General features: G+C 38.0%; 1 protein-coding gene across 11 annotated transcripts in view; it reads left to right on the plus strand.

Annotated features, from left to right (window-relative positions):
• Positions 1-24149, plus strand: part of THRB (thyroid hormone receptor beta) — a 168409-nt gene that overhangs the window by 35007 nt on the left and 109253 nt on the right. For 6 of the 11 annotated variants that reach the window (XM_021538085.3, XM_077787104.1, XM_021538086.3 and 3 more), the window contains exon 2: positions 8426-8455. The exons of 2 other annotated variants lie outside the window; for them this stretch is intronic. The gene's annotated coding sequence lies outside the window, so the exon portion shown is untranslated. Of the gene's footprint in view, positions 1-8425; positions 8456-13751; positions 13856-19058; positions 19170-24149 lie in introns of all 11 variants that reach the window. 3 more of the 11 variants (XM_077787105.1, XM_077787110.1, XM_077787108.1) reach the window with 2 other exon arrangements.

Raw genomic sequence — 24149 nt, forward strand, 5'->3', positions numbered from 1 at the left:
GAGAATGCTGTGCAACCAGCCACAGGTCTCTGGTGCCTGGGAACACCAGTCCTTGGGAAGCTGCTGGTGAAACAGGAGATCCAAAATACTGGCTGCATCCCCCGTGGTTTAGAGCATCCTGCTCCTGGGTGTCCAAGTGCCTTTCATGATCAGATGGACCAGAGCAAAGGCAAGCATATGGTTTTTGTCCTTGGTGGTGTGCTGCTTAATGGGTGTGTTGTCACTCGTGCTGGTGTCCTTGCAGGAGCCCAATCTGTAGTCGGGGTGGGCTCCTCACTCCGCGGTTCTGCCCGTGCCCGTCCTGCACCCACCAGTGCAGCTGTGGGCACGGCATGCTCCACTCTGGGCTCGGCTCCCCACTCGCTGCCAAGGCTTGCAGCAGCTCATGTGCTTTGGCTGCTTGCTGGAGTACATCATCTGACTTTTTAGTGTGGTTTGTTTCGGGCTCAGGGTTTGCTCTGCTTGTTCATCATCATTTGCTAACCATAAAACAGGTATACGCTACCAACTTCAGCCTATCTAGAGGAGTTTGGCAGAGTCTGCGGGCATCCTTTAGCATGACATGCATTTAAAATCCCTTTTATGGTAAAAGAGCCCTTATTATAAGCAGTGATCATGCTCAGAGGATTTCTTTTAAAAAAAGTTATTTTGTGTATAGTATTTCTTTTAATACATCCTTACGCATAAACCCTCTCAGTGTAATTACAGCTTTGTAAATCCCCATTATTTGTTTTCTCTTTATAATAAAGGATTTGTCTGTTGAGTTATAATTGCAAATACCTCATAAACCCAGGAGCTGAGTATTATCTGTGATATACTGGAAGAAACAAGCAAATACCATCTTTCTGAAAATAAAAAAGTGTAAATGAAGACTTTTCTATGGAGCATCCAAAGTGAGGGAAATACCACTTTCCCCTTGCCTGCTAGTTGTGCATTCAAAAGTTTTCAGTGTGCATGAATCCAGTTTTGATTTTGAATACCTTGATAGGTTTTTTTTTTGTTCTGTTTTTCTTTGGTAGAAATAAACACAAAAGGCAGTTCCAATGGATTGGGTTTCGTACATTACTACATAGCTCCTAAATAAATAGGAGTTTTAGTCAGTTTGTCTCTTAATTGGAGTTTAACCCTATTCCACCTTTCAAAAAAAACTCTGAAGCTTCAGCATACTTGACCTTAGCTCCAGAAAATAAAGCAAATATAGTTTCTTAAGACTTTTATCCTGCTAGCTTAGCCAGAAAACCTTGATTCAACAAGATTTTGAATTTATTCATAGCTGGTTTCACTGGCAAATTAAGTCATTGTCACTAACAAATGTTTTCCACTGCCTCTCCATAGAAGATGAAGAGAAGTTAGGCAGCTACAGACACAAATGAAATATAACTCAGTTTAAGTGAAGATTTATATTTGCTCTATATACTGGGCAGAGTGAGACATTTTCCAAAACCCTTTTTTAGAAATACCTGTTTCTGTTTCATTTAGTATTTCTTATATTGGCAACCAAAACTGCCATTTGAAAAACACTTCCCAGCAGAATTGTGGGCCTGATCATTATACAGCATTGTTGTACAATACACCTTAAAATCCTTATAGAGTCCCGTAAATAAGAAGAAATAACTCTTCTCTTTAAGCTTACTTTCACTGACTTTCAAATGTCAGATTTCTATTTTATTTATTCTTCAGGTACTTTTCATAGCTCTCAATATGCAGCATGCAGAGCTGAAGGCCATTTCTTCCTCAAATCATGCAGTCTGTGCCACAGTTCTGAACTGCATTGGGACAATTTACTGGGATGCATACACAGAACTTAAGGGAGGGCACATGCCATGCAGGTAGAAAAAAAGAAGAATGAAATGTATCAAAAAAAGATCCTAAACTCACAGCAGTTAGTGTGCTACAGACCAGTTCACCATATCTTTCTGCCATTAATATGTGTATTAAACATTCGCTTTCATGAAACTTGCCTTAAGTTTGGATGGAATTACCCTGACAGCTGCATTCCGGCGTGCAGGTGTGATGGTTGTCATCCACCATCCCAAGAAGAGCAGAACAGCACCAGTTATTAGAAAAAGCAATGCAGGGGAAAAAATTACATGTCCTGGATGTATCATGAGTTGGAGGCTGCCAGGCTTTATTAAGTTCTAGGATGTGTTGGGTTGGTAGTGACACCTTGGAAAAGATAACATAACAAAGTCTGTCATGTTTTATTCTAGGATTCAATAATGAACTTTACTGGCTGGGGATATTATGCAGCAGTACTTACTGTACATTTGTCCTTCAAGATACTAACATATTTAATTTGGCCATCTCACAGAAGATAAACCTGGGACAATTAAGAAAATCATAATCATTCACTTGTCAGTGGGGTGATTACAAGCAGAAAAGTATATGCTTTCTGAGAAAAATCATGAAGGTCCAAGTCTTGTCTCTACAGTGCATTCTTTATGCTTACTCACACATATGGACAATGATTAAAATCAGGCATCTAGTGTAAAACAGTCTTGAGTCTAAGGATGATTGAAGAGCTGAAGAAACTTGTTTTGGCTGTCTCAGCTTATCTGCTCCCTGGGCTCCTCTTCAGTAAGTTGGCAGAGGAGGGGAGAAGATTCCAGGGTCCTGTTTGTAGCATCAATCTCAGAAGTCGTGACCTCTACCAATGGCTGCAGTATATGGTTAAACAGACCAGATGAACACCCCTGAGTTCCCAAAACTTCCCATATCACCATCGTCATACATTGCATATAAAGCTTGAAGGTTCTCCTTAGATTTGACTGTTAGCAGGTTGGTTTTAAGTTTTTAAGTTTCGTAATTAAAAAATACATGTGAAGGCTTGTTTTCAACATCCTGATGCTTTTCATGCTTGCGTCTTTGGTCCTACACAAGGTTTTCAGGCCTAAGTGGAATGCAGGGTTTCATATCAGCTACAGTGTGTATCATTGTGCTTTCTGTGGCACTGGGCTAGGCCTTATGAAGATGACATCTTTAAATACGTTTCAGAGGAAAAAAATAACTGGATTTAGGGCATATGATTATGTTATGTACAGAGAAAATATCTGCCCTTTTCTAGGATCTGCTTAATTCTTTTGAATTCAATTAATTCTTACCTTAGAAAAATGAATTAGCTTTTATTTTTAATGGCATAAGCAATGTACTTTTTGTATAAAGAGTAGTAGAATAGGTTTGAAGATTTTAAATAATTCTTCTTGGCACAGTTTTTATTTTAAAAGTAAATTAATTTATCATTGTACTTTTCAAAGTCAAGAATTGTGACATTAACATTTCTAATATAAATACAATGTACTGTAATAGAACTTGAAGGTCTACTAGCCAAAGGCTATTTAATCTTGTTAATTCTTCATTAAAGCAGAGAATTATAATGGAAATGTTGGCAAAACATGGCTGCAGACATTACTGTCTGTGGAATCATCATTTACTGGAGAGGATAATATCTTCTGGACAGCATTTTTGTAGCATTTTCTGTAAAGCAGCTTTGAGCTCTTTAGTATGGTCTGAACACACATACAGCAATAGCAATGGTTATTTTTGTTTCCACATTATTCCATCTCTAAACAGTTGGGTCAAGCTACCTGGGTGATGTTTAAGACTTCTTATACCCAGGAGGACAATTAGCTTTAAAAAAAAAATCATTTAAGTCCTTGATTTCTATGACAACCAGTCATCAAGAATAGTAATAAATAGTGACTCTTTCTTGGGCACTTTTTTGGGGAACAGGACAGATGTAAGATGGTGGCTCTTAGCTGATCATACTGGCAAGACAGCAGAGCACATACTCCACTTGCCTTTGGCAGTCTCTACACAGGCAGGTATAGCTGTGGGTGGGGTTATATGCATTTTTTTGGCACCAGTGGTTAATTTTTAATCTGTATGTATTCTTTAAGTGGAGCTATTTTATGAGTTTTCTGCCTCCCAGCTATGATCTTGTTCTTGCTGTCCAATCTAAACAAACTTATTTCTGCCTTTTTATCCTGCAGAGAGCCTATACCTGCATGCTGATTGTGATTAGCATTGCACTGGTGGTAACTATTCTCAGGATGCATCCCTAGGTCCCAGAGTTCAGACTGTGCACACTCGGTGCCTCGCAGCACCAAGCAATCCAAGGCGCGCTGTGTGGAGTTCCAGAACTGGGAACGCCTGTCACAGATTAGACTTTGGCATGCTGCAGCCATGGCTTTTCACTCTGCAGAGTGCATGGCACAACTTGTTAACTACTGCAGATACTGGAACTGTGAAATCAAATGGCCTTGAGTCAAGGCTGGTGGGGCAGGAAGAATTAAATTAACTTTCTGTTCCAGCAGAGTTCCTTGCATCTTGAGGAAGAACTTTGCTGAGGGAGGTCAGTGAGATTTTTTCCTGCTGTCTTTTTCTTTCCCCTACATTTTTTGTTCTTTTTTACTCCACCTCCACTGACATACTTTTAATTCTGACTGGGAGCTGCTAAACAGAAGAACTGAAAGCCAAACTTAAGAACGAATCTATCTCCTGGTCAGGATTGCTCATCCCCTACTCCTTTCTTTTTCCTTTCTTGGCTCTGATTGAATGGGAACCCTCTGGCTTTTCCAGGCCTGGTTGGGTTTCTGGGATCTCTTGTGAAAAAGGAAGTTGTAGTTAGTTTGTTCAATCAGTCTCTTTGTGGACCTCTGAACACCAGAGCATCCTGCAGGGACTAAAAAAGTAAACTAAAATAAATTCTGGGTGAATCTGTCTGAAGGGCCAAATAGATGTCCATCTTTTGGTAACTTTGTTTTTGTTTTTTTTTTTTTCCTAAATTAAGATGTCTGTGATGTCTGTGAGGAGCTTGAAAGTAAGTTTTAATAGGATGAATAGGATTTGATAGATAAGAAGAAAAGTATAAGAAGAAAAGTACTGCTCTCATCCCTAACCTGATAATCTGTTCAAAGGCTTATGCAGAATATGTACTTTATATCTAAAATTTCTGAAAAGCACCTTGATGTCTTTTCTCCTACTGTGTCCTGGATCATATGGAAATAAGCTGTTTTAGCTAATTGGGTGTATTTATTTTTGGGATCAAACCCATATTTTAGTTAATGACAAGTTATCTTCAGTTTTTCAGTTTCTGCTAAACAGCATACAACAGAAAAGGTGACATAATAATGACTGAAACAAAAAGGAACATTATTGCTTGTATAACTTCATGCAGTCAGGAATTTTCTGTGTGTTGAAGCAGGAAATTTTAATCTACATCTATTCTGCTGTTTGACCATTTTAGCAGTGTTGGTTACTTGTGGTTCAGCAAGTCAGTGGTGAGTATTCCTTAAGAAAAATCATGAACAGCTTCAGTAGCAAAGTACATTGTTTTAACAATCTCTATCAGCGGGTCTTTCTAATGTTAATTATAGTATTTATAAAACTGAGAAGGTTCATAAGTTGTTCTGAAAAAGATGGAACTTGAAAAAAGATTTACAATATTTTCTCTTTTTTTTTTTTTTTTTTGTTTTTTTTTTTTTGTACTGGGATTGAAAGGATAATTGTAAATACCCTGGTGTATTTACAGAGCCTCTTGTCAGAGTGTGGACAGTTGTCTACTTAGTTTAACTTAATGGTACTGATGTGCCTTTGAGGCAGTCTGGTAGAATCTTCCTAGAGTCGGTCCAAAGTTAACACATTTGGTGATTGGCAACAAGTATAGTTTTTACTGTAAAGAGGCATATGCTTAGCAAGATGACACATCTGAATATTGCAATGTAAATGTCCTCACTTTTTTACTTTTTTTTTTTTCCTGTAGCACTTTCCCCCTCCATCTAAGCAGTAGGCATTAAGCATTAAGGCAGTTCAAGCAGTTAGCAGATAAATTTTAATTTTAAATTCTTTGCCAAAGTGTCCGAGGCAGATAAGGCAGGAAATCCGGTAAGTCTTCTGCAGGGACCACTGAATGCATGAACCTCACTTATCCAGTGTTGTTTTGGGCACACTGGAGTGGAGGTTACCACCACTTGGATAAAAGCCAGATCTTCTGAGGCTAGAAGCTTCCTGCTACCTGATGGAGATAGTAATTGGTCCTCTTGAATAAGTGTCTTCTGAGACCATTGGGCTAGACAGGCAGCAGGGCCCGTGAGAACCTGTGGTAGAAGGTGCTCATGGCCCTCATTTTAGCTTGTCCTGTTATCAACAGCTAGATCAGATAAGGAAAACTTATGCAAATTGGTTTTTTAAGCATGCTAGGGTGGGTTTTTTTGGTTTTTTTTTTTTTTTTCTGGGAGTCATAAACCCTGCCAAAGAAAGCTCTCATTCTTCTTTTAAAAGTATGTAGGATGAGTTAAATATGCTTCAAAGCAGCTTGCACTGTGAGTGTTTTTAGCATAGAAATACTTTTCTTTAAAACTGTAGATCCTGTCACAAGTCCAAGATGACTTTTAGTCTTCAGACTTGCTTCTGTACCTGCTTAATATTTAAAACAGGCTAGCCTGTAAGGTACTCCTGTCCCTTCCCAGAAAGAACCATTCTGTTCCCAGAAACTTAGTGCTGTGTTGCACAGTAGTATTGTGACAGGTGAGTAATAGAGAATCAGGGATGCAATATGTCCTCAGTTGCACTCTGGCTAGCTTCAATGGGTGTTTTGCATGAGAAAAGTAAGAAGGATTTGGCTTGTGCTGTAATAAATCCCACTCAATCCCATTGAAACCCTGCATAGCATCCAGTGATAAAATACTTATGGTTCTGTCTCTTGATGTCTGCGTGCAAAATCTTTCTTAAATTACTTTTCGTGGGTGACCCACACCTGAAGCCAGACAGGTAAATGTGAACTAGTCTGGTACTGAGGGATGTTTTTAATAGCTGATTATCAGGGGGAGCAATAGGAAAATTAAACCTATGAGGATTTTATGTTTGACTAAATAATTAAGTGACCTTGTAGTTATTCTTCTTCCTTTAAAGGTAAACATGTGCAGGTACTCTCTTGTGGGAAATCAGACTTTGTAAATGTCAGCTCTCATGAGCTGACTCATAAAAATGGGATCTCTTGGCTTTTCTAAAAACTAGTGGTTAATCCAGTGATTTACTGCACTCCAGGAATGTCTCTCTTTAAGTTTACCCGTTCCATGTGTGAAATAGTCTCATTTTATAGGTCTCTCAAAAATATCAGGTAACCATACCCTAAATGAAGGGAAGAGGCACTTCTACTATTCTCTTAAGCTTTGTTTCCCTCAGATTGACAGATTCATTAATAGAAGACTGTTTTAACCCTGCTATTCCCGAAATCACAGTATTTTCACTGTAGAGCAGTGAAGAGAATTCATCTCTTCAACCATTGCATTGATTGCATGCTTTGAGGCCAAGCTTCGAATTTGTCCTTGGCAAAGATGAACAAGGTCCCTCCTTGTTTTCTCTTCATCTGTAAATCTCTAACCATACTGACTGATGGCTAATGAAGTGTACAGAAAGTGCTAGAGGTTGAGATGCTTTGCCTGTGACTCAGCCTGATTTTCTCTGCTTTTCAACAAATACTGATAATAATTGTCAGATTTTATTAGACTTGGCTTTTTGTTTTCTATTTCATGCTGTATGTTATGTTATGCTAATATAGAAGATGAATTAAGAAAAAGTGTGATTTTCTTCTTGCATGCATTGGTGACAAAAAAATTCCCATTTACTTCAGTTACCAGAATCCAGTTCCCAATTATAATGCTGATGCTTGCAGATAGTTCTCCCTGGTTGAAAAGGACTGAAAAAACTTTTGAAGAAATAAAAGGTTAATTAATATTTTTGCATGCCTCACCATTCATTGATTGTTCTGAGTTATGCCTAAATTTTCCCAGAATACTCTTAAAGCTTTTTTGTTTTTTGATTTTGTGATGTGTGTTGGTAAATTGTTGACAAATGTGTCATACAAAGCAGCTGAGTTGAAGTAAGTGTTTATTGAAATGTCTTGATGCATTCATTCTTCTAAACTGCCACTGACCCGACCTGTTTGGGGTTTGAGCAGAAAATAGCTACTTAAAAAAACCTTCCAGGCTGAGAAACTCTTTAAATGGGCATACTGCAATGAAAACCCATCCTATAATAGAAAATACCAAATGTCCAATAAAAGTAATGGCAACAAAAAAACAAATACTGTTCATGAGATACAGCTTGAAGTGAAAATAAATCTACTGAATGTGTCTAATCAGCCTGTAGTTTAGGTGGTGAATTGATTAAATCAGTTGTTTGTATTAATATTTCCAAAGCATTTGAAATGTTTGTTCAGAACAGCTAATTAAGATGGCAAATAAAGTCCTCCACTCCAGAGTGTTGAAAATCATTAACCCTGCAAAATAACAGAGTTATTACAGTTATAAGAACCTAAAAAGAACCTTTTAGTTTTGGTGTTAACTGATGCAGAGCTAAAATAGTTACTTCAGACGGTTCTGTTTGTCAAATCAATCTTTAATACAGATTTCTTTACTCTTTTCAGTGAAAGAACAGAAAATGAAGCTCTAATAAGGTAAGAATTTTTTTATTTCACTTTAGTAAGATATTCAAGTTAATTTGAGACAATTTTAACAAATATACTGAGCATTTTAGGCTAGCTCCTGGACCAGTAGATTTCAGCATTTCACTAGTACATCCCAGTTTGGGTCATTATGTCAAAGCACAAAAAAAAAATAGTACAGTATTGCAGAAGGAGTCTAACAACATTTAACTTTTTTTTGTTGTTGTTACTGAGGCACTATTTGGTCTTTAATCAAAATGAGATGCCTTCATAGATTTATAAACTTCTTTTTACTTGTAAGAAATTTACAGATAATTATTTTTTTGGCAGATGCTATTATTTTCACTACACAGTCAATGAAAATCTTCATTTCTTCCTGTTTGAAAATGAAACATTAGAGGATATGTTGATAAAATAAGTAGCTTGGTCACAGATTTTTGGTTTTTGAGAGTGGTAGTGGGAGTTTATGAGTTACATAGTTAGATAAATAAAGGAGAGGTGAACTCTTCTAGGAGTGAATATTTCCCCTTATATATAACATTGTTCAGCTGCATTCTGAAAATGGACTCTGTGTCATCTGCTAGATGGCAAAAGAAGAAGGTCTTTCAATACAGTACCAACTGCAGTGGATGTTAAAGAAGTGGTTTTATCTTTCCATTTCTTCCATTGCTGGTGAGGATGCTGATATTCATGTGGTGTGTCACCTAGAAAATGAAGCATCTATGTCAAATAACAAAGTAGGTGTACTATAGCAAGTTGTTCTGACAGGCAGATGAAGTATGAACCTGTTCAGAGCATTACAAAAATATATAATTGCTTTTCTGTCACAATTAATATTTCAATTATAATAGTAATTTTCAGGATTCCAAGGAAGGGAAGTGTTGCTGGTTATTGTTTTCTTTTCCTCCCATATTTACCTGGTTTTATTTTTTGCATCAGTGGTTAAAGTAAAATTTTGCAGAATTGTTAGCTGGATTTCATATACCTATTTCAAGTCAAATGACTTCCAAATGCAAGAGTGTTCATAAGAAAAAAATTTAAAAGCTGTTAACATCAGTAAAAGTTGATATGTCTGCATAAATTGTGTTCCTGGTTTGCAGAGGGGCATTCTTGGAATAGGGAAGAGGGAGGCTTAAAAAAAAAAGGCATTTAAGCTATGCAAAAGATAAACTGCTAGAAACCATAAATGAGTAGAAATGTGAAGTATTAATGGAAAAAAACAGTAGTGTTGTGAAAAAGTAATGAGGTGTCATAACAAATGGTGGTGTTAATAGCAGACTAACTTTGCAATTCTTTGTATTGATACATGGAGAGTATGTGTATCTATTTGCAGCTACAAAGATGTGTGCTTATGTAATACATCTCTGAGACAGCAAGATGCTGCTGTTTTTCACCCAGTCAGTGAGAATGACTGAAAACCCTTCTGGAACAAGGTTAATGAAGCTAAGGAACTTTATAATGTGTTGAGAACCACATGGGTAGTGCAGGGATTTAGTAAATGCCAGAAGAAATTCTAGTTCTGAGCAGTCTTTGTACACTGATCTCATCAGCATCTGTGATCCAGAAAGAAGACAAGTCCTCCTTCTGTCTCCTTACCAGGATTCAGCCATACAGGCACTGGGCAAACGTTGCAGAAACGAATCAAACTTGCTGTGTCTGTAGCTGATCATCCAACACAAGGGAGCCTTATGTGGAGCCTCTGAACTCTACAGTAATACAAATCCCTAAGTAATATGCCTAAGTAATATAGAATGACAGCAGTAGTGGAAATTTACTTATTTTGTTTACCAGTGTCACAGCTGGAAGTATTTTAAGGTGTACATTGCTCACTCCTGGATTTCTGCCTTGGCAGTGCCTGCAGAAGTACCAGGTCATTTTAATGTGATTTGACATATGGGCAGTACAAAACCACCTGCGATCAGACATGTTTTTCTTTCTAAGTTAACTGTAGTGTTTAGTAACTACTGATCCAGTTTGAGCTACAATTTATCAGTTAGGTTGAAAATGAAGCTATGCAGGTCGCAGTGATGTTCATCCCAAATTTCCAAGTCATACAAATGGCTGCAGCAGAAGCTGGAAAAGCTTGTTAAAGATGTTTGGTGCGTTCCCCGTGCATTTGAATTGACTTTTCCCTTTCAGTCTCTTTAGTCAAAAGCTATCTCTAATACACCGCTGGAGATGCTGCCCAATTGACTCAGGAATCCCTGTTTTGGTTTGCCAAGCAGGCAAAATATTTATCTCAGGTAAGAGAACTTTGAGGTGTGATGTGGTTAGTATCTAAAAATACCAGTACAGGGAGATGGGATAGGGCTCCAACAGACAAAAAACATGACAAGATAAGGAAGGGGAGTTCACGTTGGAATTACGATACCGTGGGTGTAATTAACCACTGGAAATGCTTAGAAAGGAATGTGGTAGATCACTTGGAGTAATTAAATCAAGATTAGATCTGCTTCTGAAATATCTTCTAGTAGAGTTACAAGTTTTTGTGCTTTGTAAAGAAATTGCTGCGTGAAGTATTACAGGCTGTGCCAGGCAGGAAGTCAGACCAGATTACCATAAGAGTTCCTCCAGGCCTTTTAAATCCACATCTCCACCAACAAAGGCTCTTATGTGGTACAGGCTGCCACAGAATTTCCAAAATCTGAGGTGGAGCAGGTCACTCCTGTTTCAGTGGTGAAAGATTGAAAAGTCTTTGAGCAGATCCTTACAGAGACACTGTGGTGGGTGCTCAGTGATGCTGACCTTGTACATTTTGTGTGCTTCAGTCCTATGGACCAATACTAAGCCAATTCCTGCTCTTGATTGATCAGCCATAAATGCATCCTTCTGCATAATTTTCTGATATTTTACCTGATTTATTGAATGGGTTGCATTTCTTATTGAGTTCAGTGAACAATAATAATTATTCTATAAAGCTCATTGAATCTCTTCTGTGGTACAAGTGAGGTACTGAAAGAGTTCAGAATTTTCTTCAGTTACTCAGTAAACATAATTCCATTGTCTTTAACACAGGATTTTCTATAGCCACTCTTAATATCCCTATGAGTAGAAAGGCCAGGAGACATTTTTAACAGATTATGCAGAATTTCTAGGATAAAATAATCTGCTTTCCTCAACAAAAAGCAGTAACTTGTATATTTGCTTTAGGGCATGCATGGAATAGTGGGAGTGGAGGACACTCGTCTTTTAGTTCTCTTCAGCTACAGGAAAGTGTATTCTTGTCTTACTGGGTAAGAGGCAGCAGATCTTTTTAATAGAAAAGAGATTAAAATATATCAAAAAGTAATTTTATAGTAGAAGAAATACAAAACATTATGGTGAACAAGAATAGCCCTGGCTCCTTGTTACTTTGATAATCTCATTAATCTCAACATTTGGAATTAATCAGGAATTACTGTGCAAAATCTTACAAATGGAAAAATCCATCAACTTGAGCTCTGAATTATGTCACCCTACTGTACTTAGATTGCATAGCTTTTGTTACAGGAATGATTAGTGTAATTCCACAGCAGCATGACAGGAAGAACAGCTAAGGGTTGTCCTGGCCATATGTGGGGATAAAAATTTACTCAGAGAACTTTTCGTGTAATTCTGGCTTTGCAGAAAGATCTGTGAAAAAGCTTTTCTGTAAAATTATCTGGGGTAAATTCAAGAGTGAGACCAGGAATATTATAAGATTTTTTTTTCAGAATACACAATGCCCAGTCTGACAGCACGTAGTTTGCACTTGGTACCTGACCATCCCTACTACTCTCCCTCCCTGGACCATGTACTTACGGTTTACACATGGCAGTCTAGACCTGAATTGGAAAAAATATTGGACTAAAACTAAAAAACTAGAACTAAAACAGAGAAGAGATATACCATTGTGTTTGATAAAACAACGTAAGGTGATTGAGGTAAATAAGTTTGTGTCCCTCCATGTGGAGGCTCCACCTGCTTTCATGGACATCCAGAAAAGAGGACAAGATGCTGGAAAAAGATAAAAAAAGGTTAATTACCCTTCCTAGTAGGTTGGAGATTCATGGCTCTGGTGAAAGGAGAGAAGACTTCAGTTAATCAGGAATCAAACATGTTTGCTTGGTTGCCATGTAATAATAGCTGTGATTTTTTAGCATGAGGTTTCTTCTGCACCATGTCTCTTGAAAATATATTACATACCTATGGTTTTCATGAATTCCTGATAGCCATAATGCTGACTGTGGAGAGTATTTAAAAACAAACTTCAGGATGTCTCTTTTTCACGTGTTTTTCCAACCAGTGAGTCACTCTTAATGGATACTTCAGTTCTGAAAAGGAATGGAGAAGACAGTGCCATTGAAGAAAATTGCCCTCTCCATTAGTGAGCTATTTGAGACATCATATTGCTGCTATTTCCTTCCATGTGAAAGCTCATGGCTAAGTCATTTAATATAAAGGAAAACAGTCTTTTCTACCACAGAAGAAGTGCCTCTACTGGACAGTGGCACACAAGCCTGCAAAATTGACTTTGGTTATCACTGAGGGTTTCCTTGGCATTTCTTTCTGTTCAGGCAATTAATGCTGTAAAAGCATTCCAGATAACAGAAAAGAGCAGTTGTGTTGAGGTCTGGGGAGTTTCTTCGGTGCATCTCCAGTGCACTACTAGTCCCAAATTCATTGTTTGTATCTAAGAACTCTACTTGGTTTAAAAGCTCAGTTTTACTGCATTTGAAAGCTATTCAATCTTGTTTCCTGCACTTTGTTTACTTAATAACTCTTATATAAGAATCTATGATTTTTGCCTGGGTAAATTGCTTCTCTCTTCCAAGAGAGAAATATACTGGTTTTTAAATTTTTAAATCCACACGCTAGGTTGGAGTACAAGTAAGTGTAAAGAAGTACCTGGTGCTTAACCATGTGTTCATAATATCTGCTCAGATGAGAGTCAAGCATGCTGTGCTCATTGTTACAGAACTCTCCAAAAGTGTCGATTCAGGGAAATTCTGCTGCTGTGAGAGAACAGGAGCATCAGGAATGTTGTCTCCTGCTTAATGGAAATGTGGCTTTTGGTGACCAGTACATGAAAAAAAAGCAGATTGCGTGTATGCACCCATTGACGGAGTCCAACTTGAACATCACAGTGATGTTCAGGACAGCAGATCCTGCTGTGTGCTGCAGCCCTGGGAAACTGGATGAGGCTCTGGTAGCAGCAGGCTGGTACAGCATGTGTCTGGCTGCTACCAGAAGGGATTTGCAACTGTACAATTTTTGGTTTTGAGTAACCTTTAGAAGAGTGCATCTGAAAAATTATGGGGTGGCCAAATAGATTAATTCCCATCAGCAGGAGAGACAGCTGTTCATTTGACTACATCTGCTTCATTTGACTGTGTGGATCATCTTACTGCATGGAATGGGCTCCAGAGACCTGCCTGTGGAGAAGAGAGGCAGGTAGGACAATGTGTCAGAAATTCTCTTCATCTTTGATATTACAGAAATGGTCTTGCCTTATGGATGTGGTGGAGGGGTATGTTGCTTGTCTAATTGTTTGGCCTTTGCCCTTTCACACACAGCCCCTTGTCCCCTCTATTTCAGACCTGAGGGATCCTACATCTACAGAAGCGATGGGTTAACTACAGAATATTTCAGATGGCTGCACCCTGCTGATAGCACTAGCCAAAGCCCCCCACCCCCCAATATATTACTGTAAAAATGTGGATAACAAAAAAAAAAGGTTGGAAAAGTCAATATTGGCTGAATAATATTAGTCCTAATCTCTCTAAGCAATATGTATCCTCTGCCTTTTTTCTTACTTTAAGGGTCACAAGCCTGTCTAGAAGCTGCTAGAAATCTAGATGGTGTTAGCTAGATTTTCTTCTAGGTCATTCTCATTCAGCACCATCCTCAGAGCAAGCTTTGGTTCTATTGTTTCAGTTTCCCCATCTGGGGCTTTAATCCAGTTCTCTTTCTTTAATTACATCCTATGTAGAATTGTCCCACAGCTCTTTTCCTCTTCAATTTTAAGGTTTCAGTTGCTGTGCAGGAGACACTGTGAATGATTTTATTTTGTCAGCTGAGGTAAACAGACAGTAAAAGCATACACCAAGGCACAAAATCTTCTCTGATCAGTTATTTGACAAGCACATTAAATTATTTAGCATAGCTTGTAAAAGTAATCAAGTCCTTGTAATATGAGATTTAACACTCTCCTATTAATTTTTCCCTAAGAGGTAGGAAAAGAATGCCATAATGTTGTGTGCAAACTGAGAGCATGACATTAATGAAATTTGACTGAAAATACGTAAAAGGGGCTGGAACCTTTCAGTCCTTAAGAGTTTTGCTAATAGGTAGTAAATCCAAGCACATCCCACAGTTAGATAAGATTCTGCTGGTGTTGGCAAACCAGAAGGTGCTGTCTGATGCTTTGCCAAAGCAAAACAGTTTTCTTGGACAAGCTGTGTTGTTTTTTGGGGTTTTTTTTTGAATGTTTAGCTTAGTAACAAGAAAAGCTGTAAGTCGCAGTCTTGCTCAAGAGGTATCATTCAAAACAATTTTTATAGCATGATAGATTTCATGTTGCTGCAAAATAAATATTTAATCAGCACTAATATTTTTGGTTCCCCCAGGCAGGCAGAGAAGTTCTTTTTACTCAAGTAAGTGCAAATGGAATCCAGCAGGAAGTTCTAAATAAAATGCATGTATATCCTAGAGATTTTTTAAAGGGATTTTAGGTCCAGCCTGCCAGGATTGATGGCTGATTTTGTTCCTGACAGAGAACATTTTATCTCAAAGTTAAAAAGCCCCTATACCCAAAAATGGAAATGAACCCAAGAAGAATCTGTGTTTGATTGGTTTGAGTTGTATGGTGAACTAGATCAGTTACAATTTCATTGAAAAAAGAAAAAAAAAAAAAGAAAGGTGACCTGGAATGCTTTGCTTACAGTCACAAAGCTGCCTCAACCATGCCAGCCTAACTCAATGACTGAAGGGAACAGGCTAGTGACTTTACAGAATTGCACTTACTGTTAATTTCTAATTCCTCGATCTTATGACCTCTACTGAGCTCTTCATTCAGGGGCTTCACTTGGTAATACAAAAGAATATTTTTAGAAAATGTAGAATCTATGTGCAGTGAATATTTCTTACCTTGACAGCTGCTCTGTCAAGCACAGTAGCAGAGTTTGGCCCTTGGAAGATATGAGCTCTCTGTGGGCTTCCTGAGAAAGCTCTGGCTCCCATGATCCTCATCAGACAAGAGGATGGGAGACAAGCACTTGAATTTTGTGCTCCTCATGTGGGAGACAAGGGGGACAAGGACTAAATGGACCCCACTTTATTTTTTCTTCAAATGTGAGCTGCTGAGTGAGGCTCCTTCTGCTGTTTTGCCTTTCTGCTCAAGAGTCAGTAAAAGCTCTTCCATGGTACCATGATGGGCAGACCTCTATTTGTAATGGATCAGTCTTGAGACAGTCATCATGCTTGCATTTAACAAAATCTTTCAGGACACATCTGCTCACTAGTGCTCTCTCTCTTTTGTTCTGTTAGAAACTCATTCCCATCCTTCTAGTCATCAGCATCTTTTATTGTCCTTTCACAAATTAATTTAAAAACCAATCATCCCTTCTTTGATGTTGTAATCACAAAAAAGAACAAACAGAAGTAAAGATAAAATAATACAATTTCAGGAGGGAAATTGTGTGTTCTGAACTTAAACATGAATGCATGTGCACCTCACAGAAAGGCAGCAGGTTTCACTAATGTTCACCTAGAAATTAGGGAAAGTATTCTCTGCCATGTCTGACTGTCACCAAGGAAAAGTAGTACTGAATTTTTGCTGACTCTGAGGATGTCAGGTTAATGTCAGGTTAAAATTTTTCACAGTCTTTTAGTTATAGTAGAAACATAGTACAGAGAGAGAATACTGTTGGGCAGTTATGACAAGTTTTGACATTTCTGATTTCCTTTATATTAAGATGCTAACCGTAGACACTATTAGTCTCACCCCCTGATTGGAGCTGATTCAGAGAGCCTTAAGTTTTCAGATACAGAGTGGGTTTGTAAGACACACAGAATAGTAAAATTTTCAGTGTAGAGCTGCTTTAAAATACAGTGACAGTACTAACCCATCCAGATTTGCAGGTGAGTAGCTACAGTGCAGATGTTTACCAGCTCTGATTTTCTTGAGGTACAGGATGTTGTGCCTTTTTCTGGCCTGAAATTCCATTTCTAAAAACAAGTTGATTGGAAAATACTTAGATTTATAGGAGGAGCTCCTGCTTTGCTGGCAGCAAAAGCTAAGTGAAAATGACAGGGAGTGCTCACTTCTTTCTGCAAGTTCTGTCTTCAGTAGGAAAATGGCAGCCTGACCCTGGTGTGTTCCAACTCTGCGTGGGAGGATTTGATGTACTTTGTTTCCAAAACTTGGTTTTAGTTGCAGCTGTCACATATGGAAAGAGACAGAGGTTAAACATGAGACTGCTGTAAAAATGTACTAGCATTCATAATTATGTTTAAATTTTATTATTCCTTGCTTCTGTGAAATAAAATAATTAAAGGAACATAAAATAATAACAGAAGAGAGAAAGGTAATTTCTTGTTCTTGTAGGATCATAAAATTCTAGAATGGCTTGGGTTGGAGGGGACCTTAGAGGTTATCTAGTTCCAATGCCCTGCCTAAGATAAGGACACTTTCCACTTGACTGAGTGGCTCAAGGCCCCACCCAACCTGACCTTAAACACTTCCAGGGTTTGGACACCCACAGCTTCTCTGAGCAACCTGTTCCAGTGCCCCACAACCCTCACAGAAGAGAATCCTAACCAGGTTCCTCAATCCTGGCTCTGATAATATTGCAGTCATTGTATCAAAACCTTTTAGATCCTCTTAACTTCTTCTGCCTTCCTTAAATTCCCAGTACAGTTGCTCCAACTAATTCTTAAATGGAGTGGAAATTACACAAATAGCAGTTATTTGAAGCTGCAGAATGATTTTACACTCATTCTTATGTAATGAGCTAGAATTGCACAGCTGACCAAAAAACAGTCCTTAATTCAGAATTGCAGCCTGTTTTTCACTTCAGTGGCTTTGTAAAGTTCCTTCTAGTCTTTATGCACCATTTTATGTGGTTTAACTGAAATTCTGAGAAAATAAAGGAAAATGAACCATGGACATGGAGAAATGTGGAAGGACAGATGAAGTGCGAGATTTCACATCGGAATGGGGCTTAGAGAAAGCAGTTCTGTAAGAATGGTTTGACCAAAATGTTTGGGATGTTAAAGTGGCATAAATAAAAAATTTGATTAATTGAGAAAGAATGCATGACAGGAAAGATGTGATTTATTTGGCTGAAAAAGTCTTCCTCGACAACAGCAAGTGGCATAGTTTTCCAAAGTGTCTTATTTGGGAATTGAAAAATTGGTTGAATAAAGACTGGAAAATACCAGTGTAGAACCTGTGCTTTGGTAGGTGAGCACTCTTGAAGCAGAAAACCTTTTCTACATCTATATTCTGACTTGCTTGAGACAGTTCCATAAATCTGATTTAGGCTTGGGATAAAACCATAAGGTATGTTTTCTCTGCTTGCTCCCTTTTTCCCCTAGATGTTATTATACTGCAGCTTGGCTCTGTCCACACAGTCTGGAGCAGACCGTGTTGTAACTTGCTTTAGCCGCCGCTGAATTTAACAGCTTTTGGCTTTGTAAGTAATGCCTTAGGAGAACTCTTGCTCATCTGGTCCCTGAGCCAAAGGAAAACTCCTCCAGTAGCTTTCCCAGTGTTTTCTCTGGCTGGAACACATAGTTACTGATTGCTAGGTGAAGATACACTATCGTTAATCTTATTTTTGAATTTTTGGTTTGTCCATCAGACATATTCTAAGATAACCACTTTGAATAAAGCAGTGAAAGAGGACTTTCACAATGGATTTTCTTTTCTTTTCCCTGTATTCCATGTAATTAAATTCTTCCACTGGTGGGAAAAATGCTTTTCCTTGATGTAAATGTGTGGCAAGTAGTTGAATACAGAGCCAGTCAGTCACATTTCCCTGGTAAGCATCTTATTTCCAGTATTTTTCATAACAGAATTACTTATCTTTGTTTCCTAGCCCCGTACTGTTGGCTTTCTGATCCTATTGTCATTTAATCTGTTGCAAGAAATACATCCACTGGGAAATTGTTAAATAGAATGTCAATAAACATTTGGATTATATTTAGCAAGTACAAATATTTGCATATTTATTTGTTGAATTTCAGCTTCCAATTCAGGTTAGATGAGACATAAACAATTATACAGCACCTCTGGCAAAGAATTAGTCTTCAAAGCAAGTCAAAGTAACACCGGGAATTTGTAGGAAGATTCCTGAAGTTTTAGAAGGAACTGTGAAAGGCTTGTACTTTGTTTTAGCTCCATACATTTTATGCCAAGTATGAAATTAATGTTGTAAACTTTTACTCTGTTACATCTTGTTTGTTTTACTCTAATATAAGTTCTGAAAAATATTTATGGCAGCACTGGTCAGAGACTGCACCTTTTCCTCCATCATTAATGTAAAAATTACCCTAATTTAAAGCCAGCTAAAATATTTCAGGGGTGGTGGTTTGTTTGTTTGTTTGGTTTGAGGTGTTTTGTTTGTTTGTTTGTTTGTTTTTATTTTCCCAGGGTCTATGGATCAGACTCTGCATTGTGCTTTGTAACAGAGGCTGCAGATAACTCCGATCTGCCAGAAAGGCTTTAATAGGGTTTATGGAAGATCCAGGATCAGAAGGCCAGGTACCACAGCATGCTTTTGTGCCCTAGCAGAGGAAATACCTCTTTGGATATGTTCTTGGCCTGTTTCATTTTAGGAGAATCTCTGCGTAAATTATAGGTGAAAATTAACGTAATTAATTATAATTAGTATAGTGTTTATAGTGGATACATGTTCCAAAATCTTCAACAGCAGTGCAGGAGACTTCATAGATTCCAGGAACTGTAGATTTACAGTAGCAATTAGATTATCTAGACCAACCCTGAATACCTTTTGAACTCTGCATTTACTGTCCATTTGCATCTTTGAAAATCCTCCCACTTATTGGCAGTTAAATTTGATGCCTCGTTACTTGTGTGCATGAAAGCAATTAGCATACTCTTTCTGTTTGTGTCTCAGTGTGCCTTATTTATTTAGTAGCATTGCTGGATTTTAAATCCTGGAGATAAACCAAAGCATTAAGGGCACAAGGCTCACCTGCTGTTCATTGCTTGTCCTTTCTTGCATGCCTGGATATGCAGGAAAGATTTGGACTAAAAGTGAGATTTATAAGCTTCCAATTCTCAAAACAAAGCGCTATTTTTATTATATAGTAAAAGACTTGAGATGACACTCTGCTTGGTACTTTGTTCCTACACATCCACATGTTCTTTGAACTCTGTCCTTAGTATTTGTCCTATCAAATCTGTCTTGTTTAAAGGGGAAAAAACAATAAAGTGTGTTTTAGAATGTGTGATCCTTTAGTGTTATTTCATACTTTGATGGCATTGGATCAAGGGTTGGAGTCTGTACTTTGATTAGCAGAAAGATATCCTTGTTAAATCCTTGAAATGTCATTTTCTTTTTAGCCACATTTCCTCATTTCCAGCTTTGCAGAATATTATGCTCAAAATACTATGTTCTGTATGAGGTTCATGTAAACTTATTTTTCCTATTTCACAAGCATGAGGAATCATTTGTTAGTACCTAGCCTTGTCTCAGAAAATTAAGATTACTCAGTCTAGATTTCTGATCTATAGCATTAAATTCTTCCTACTACTTCTTTCATTTTCTTCCACTTAGGTGGGCATCCATTTTTCTTCAAGTTCTAGTAAAGCGTCATGTACAAGAATCCCTGCCCTACATTGTAATTACTCTTTCTCTTTTTTTCTTTTTTTTTTTTTTTTTTTCCTGGTGTTTGCAAGACCAATTTGTAGTTTTCAGTGGATTAAACTTGTAGCTGAAGAAGATGGGGGAGATATTCTGCCTTTGATCACAACTAGAACTTAACACCTAAGAGGGCTTAGTTCAGGCAGATAACTGCCTTTAATTTAGTGGCCAGAGGAAGCCAGCATTTAATGAAAATTTAGAGTCTGGATGTGTTTTTTCTGGGCTATTTATTTTTCCTTGAAGGCAGAGATGAGGAAGGATGTGCAATGATGCAGCACTGAATGAAGGATAGCAGAGGAGACACCAAGACTTGATGCAGGAACAGAAGGAGGTTTATTTTCTTCATTGTTACCTGATAGGAACTTTTTTTATATAGAAATGTCACCTGACAGAAGTCAGGAAAGAGACTATCCAAGTAGTGTAGATGCAGCTAGAGGCAGGGAGCTAAAGTCACAAGGGAATAGAAGATGCAGTTGAGGTGATCTGAATGCAGAGCTCTATATAAAAAAAATAGTAGTTGGAAGGAAGAGGTCTTTGAGGAAGCTGACCACGTACTGCATGTGACTATAATCACAGCATAGAAGCTGGCACTAATTGGTAGTGGAGAAATCAAGTGAAAGACTGATGTATTATGATGGAGAACTCAGGAGTAAAAAGTGAGAAGCAGATGACTGAAAGAAAAGTGGCACCAGGAGAAAAAAGGAGAATAAGATGGAGATAAGTAGACATTTGAGGCTGAGGAGGAAGAAGGATGTGATTAAAGAAATGAGGACAACAACTATAACGTGGTTGGGCAGCACCAGGGAAAAAAGGAAAAAAACCCCAAACCCCATGAAAATCTGGGTTTCCTTGTGGCGTGAGAAAGACACAAGTGTATGATTCTAAAGATTCATTTTCTTTAGGTGCAAAGGCACATCTGTCAGCAGAGTTTATCTGAGGAAAGAGCAGTGCTTTGTTTTCCAAGACCAAAGAAACACTATGGAAAGATAAAACTAAAAACAGTCCTGGAGAAGAAACTTGAGACAAAGATCTCAGAATCCCTTTTGGAACAAAACAAAGATTAATGTATCCAGCCAGAGAAAACTCTCCTAAAGTCTGTGGCTGGTGTGGTTTTAGGAGAATTACCTTGGTCTCTGAGAAGGAGGGTGGGTGAATGACAAGTTAATGAAGATGTACCAAGAGGCATGAAGAAGTCAGGGTCATGCAGGCATGAAGAGGTCTTCATGCAATGGGCATGTCTGTACTAGTAAATTAAATGGAGTCTAGAAGCAGTCCCTGGCCCTGGAAATTAGATGTATCTACTGTTGACTGTCCCTGGCCTACTTTTGGTGTATACTTACAGTAACTCACCTGAACTATTCTGAGGTAAGGTTTGAAAATTATCTTGGGATTCTTCCCGGTAGGCAGTTTGAAAGCAACCACCCTGTTTTGGAGGGTGACAGACTTTATTAGCATGGCACCTTTCCGTGCCAGTTGGCCTCAACATTCTTGGATATGTTTATTTTGCTTGTAGAAATAGAGCTGCAAATGGATCAGTAGATGAAATCCTTTAGAAACTTAGGACATTGACAGTCTTTAATGCAAGCTGTGACAGGCAGCGAATATGATTTCTTCTTTAAAATGTTGCTGAACTGAGATGTTGATGTGCTCTCAGATTTTTTCATGGAACACTGTGACATTGTAGAAGAGTTGGTTATACAAAGTAAGTTTGTATGAAGCATGCATTTACTTATTTCCATTTAAATGTTATACAAGCATAAGCAAACATAGGTCATAAGTAACACTCCATCTCACAGAGGGGCAGCCTGTGAAATTAAGGAAACAAGGTCATGATGTTGGTAGGTAATTCAGTTGGCTGGACTAAAAAGCCCAAACATTTAAAAGTAGAGAAAACATTTTTAAAAGTTCTTAAAACTTGTGTAAAAACAAGGCAAATATCCAGACCTAGACAGATAAGATAAATATGGATCTAGAGTGGAATAGGTGTAATGTGAAGGTGATGGAGGCATGGAAACTTTGCAGTCAGTGTAGAAGAATGCATAAAATGAAATTTCATGTGTTGTTCTCGATTTTGAATTCAGGAATGATTCAAACTAAAACAGGAACAGCAAGAAAAGCATTGCTGAGAGCCTTTATCTTAGTAGAACAGACTAGCAAAGTGAAACCCATTATATGATAGTTTTATATGAGAATTATATGATAGTTCCTTGACAAATACAAAAAGGAAGGGGCTGGTACAGAGGAAAGCTGGTTAATTAAGCTAAACAGTGTTGACACATGAACAAAGTTAGTAGTAGATGTCAATTTTAGCAGAAAGCAGTCAGTTGACTCTGAAATGAAGTTAGACCATCCATGTTACTAGAAGCAGCATTTTCTAAATGGGTTCACGAGTGTGACTGTTCTTAACCAGACATGGGTTTTAACAAAACATGGGTTTTGTGAGGCGCTTTAGAGATGAGCAGGAAGATTTTCACTTTCCTTTTGAATGCCTTAGTTTCTGATGAGCCAAGTGTAACAGTTTTGGAGAGGACTGTGCAGGGTATTTGGCAGTTTTCCTCCAGCGTATCATCAGTCTTTCAGCAGTCATCCTACACTGATGGATCCTTTCCTTTTCAGTTACAGAATTATAGAATCATAGAATGGTTTGGGTTGGGTCTTTCACTAGACTGGGTTGCTCAAAACCTCATTCAACCTGTCCTTGAACAGTTCAAGGGATGAAGCATCCATAACCTCTCTGGGCAACCTGTTCCAGTATCTCAGCACCCTCACAGTAAAGAATTTCTTCCTCATCTAAACTACCTTCTTTCAGTTTAAATCCATCATTTGTCCTTACACTGCATGACATTGTAAAAAGTACCTCTCCACATCTTTTGTAGGCCCCCTCTAAGTGCTAGAAGGTGCTCTAAGGTGTTCCCAGAGCCTTCTCTTGTTCTGCTCTTTAGATTTTCTCTGTTGAGGGTTGATGTTTTATGTTCTCTTGCTATCACAGGTGCTATGCTGCTTTCCTGGTTCAGCTGTATGGGAAATCAAGCCCACACAGCAAGTTCACCTGAAGGAGCTTTTCTCCAGGGAGTGTTGTGTCAGACTGTGTCAAACTGTTGCACTATTTTTTTTCTCGGTTTGCCCTATTCAATATGCATGTCAGTGTAATATTAGGAAATATTTTGTTTATGTGTGACTGAATGTGAATGTAAATTGATAACACCAAATTGTGAGAGAAGATAATTTTAATATCTTTCTTATTATTTTTGTTGGCATTTATGTATTTCTATAAATACTATGTAGTTGAATTAATACCAGACTGGTGAATGTGGAAGCCCTCCATGTCTCTAAATGAAAACTTTCAAATATAAATAGCTTTAAAATTATAAATAGAAAAATATTTATACTGTATTTATCACTAACCATTTCCCCCCCCAATCCCTTTCATTGCATTGCACATTTTATTTTTAGTGATGCTTACTTAAAATAGTTTCCCTGCTTCCCTGTTGGCCATTATATGGCCATTGTGGAGTCCAGTGATTTCTAAGCCAGATGGTAAGGAAAGCATTCCTTACTTGAGCAGCTGTGAGCCTGAAGTCTTGTCTATTCACACCTTCTTCACTGATGGCATCAGCGTTGTCTGTTCGGTTGATTCCACATATATATTCCTTAGCTGGTTTCAAAATGTGATACCAGCATTGTTCAAGACCTCCTGTTCTTCTTATGTTGATGCTGTTCTATGTCCCCCTAATAAGATGGCAGCTCTGGTTTTGCTAACTTACTAAAGTCCATACTCTTCACAAAAGTCACTGTGTTGGCAGACATAACAATTTTTTGTGTTCTAATTTAATTAGTTTTACAATATTGATGTG

The sequence above is a fragment of the Lonchura striata genome, chromosome 1 (assembly GCF_046129695.1).
Source record: "Lonchura striata isolate bLonStr1 chromosome 1, bLonStr1.mat, whole genome shotgun sequence".
Lineage (NCBI taxonomy): Eukaryota > Metazoa > Chordata > Aves > Passeriformes > Estrildidae > Lonchura > Lonchura striata.